Source organism: Molothrus ater, chromosome 10 (assembly GCF_012460135.2).
Source record: "Molothrus ater isolate BHLD 08-10-18 breed brown headed cowbird chromosome 10, BPBGC_Mater_1.1, whole genome shotgun sequence".
Lineage (NCBI taxonomy): Eukaryota > Metazoa > Chordata > Aves > Passeriformes > Icteridae > Molothrus > Molothrus ater.
The window spans coordinates 14,731,128-14,732,050 of record NC_050487.2 but is presented as its reverse complement, the minus strand read 5'-3'; positions in this window follow the sequence as shown (position 1 = coordinate 14,732,050).

The window sequence follows — 923 nt, the reverse complement described above, 5'->3', positions numbered from 1 at the left end:
TGGATTTGACACTGGTGTGTGTGACTTGGTGCACCCAACTATATTTTTGAGCAGCAGTAGGAGTTAAATTATCCTTTCAAAAGGGAAAGAACACCCAGCTGGGGCTAATGTAGAAACATCAACAAATGACTCTGTGCTTTGAGATGCCTGGGGAATGGCTACAATTTCTGAATTCTGCTCCCAAATGCATTTGGACAAAGGTAGAAAGTGTGAAGATAAAAGCAAGAATCCATAGTCCTATTTTATAGGGGAAAAAGGCAAGTGGTGGATCATGCTCCAGCTGAGGTTGGCTAGGCTAAGGCAGGTGAGTGCTGACTGAGTTTCACTTGCATGTAGATAGTACAGGAGGAGATCAGATGTGGATTTAGAATCACTAATATTGAAAATATGAAGGTAGAAAGGGACATACAGAGGTTTTCTGCTCAACATTTCAGCTCAAAGGGGTAACTCAAAGTTGAATTGGGTTGCTCAGGACCTTGTCCAGCCACCTGCTGACTATGTCCAAGGATGCACATGAGCTACCTAAATCCTTGCTTTTATATTGAGGAGTTTTGTCTTTATATAGAAATGTATGTAGCCATAGTTGTCTCTGGGCAGCATAAAGAGAATGGGGAGACAAAGGCCAACATAAATGTCTCTGAGGGTTTCCTGAAAGGGACTTGAAACCCTTCAGGAAAGAAAAGAACAATAAGTGAATGTTGATGCTCAGGAGATGAGGTACAGCTTCAGGGCAAATAAGAATCAAAGGGAAAGATGTCCTTCCCTTGTAGCTAATAAAAAAAGAGCTTAAGAAACCAAGAAAATTAAACTAAAATAATGAAATGCCTCCCACCATTCTGTGCTGTTTTTTCTCCATGAGCATTACTTAGCTCCTTGCTTGCCTGTCTCCTGGTTTCCTGTTGCCTTAGAGTCAGAGAAGAGAG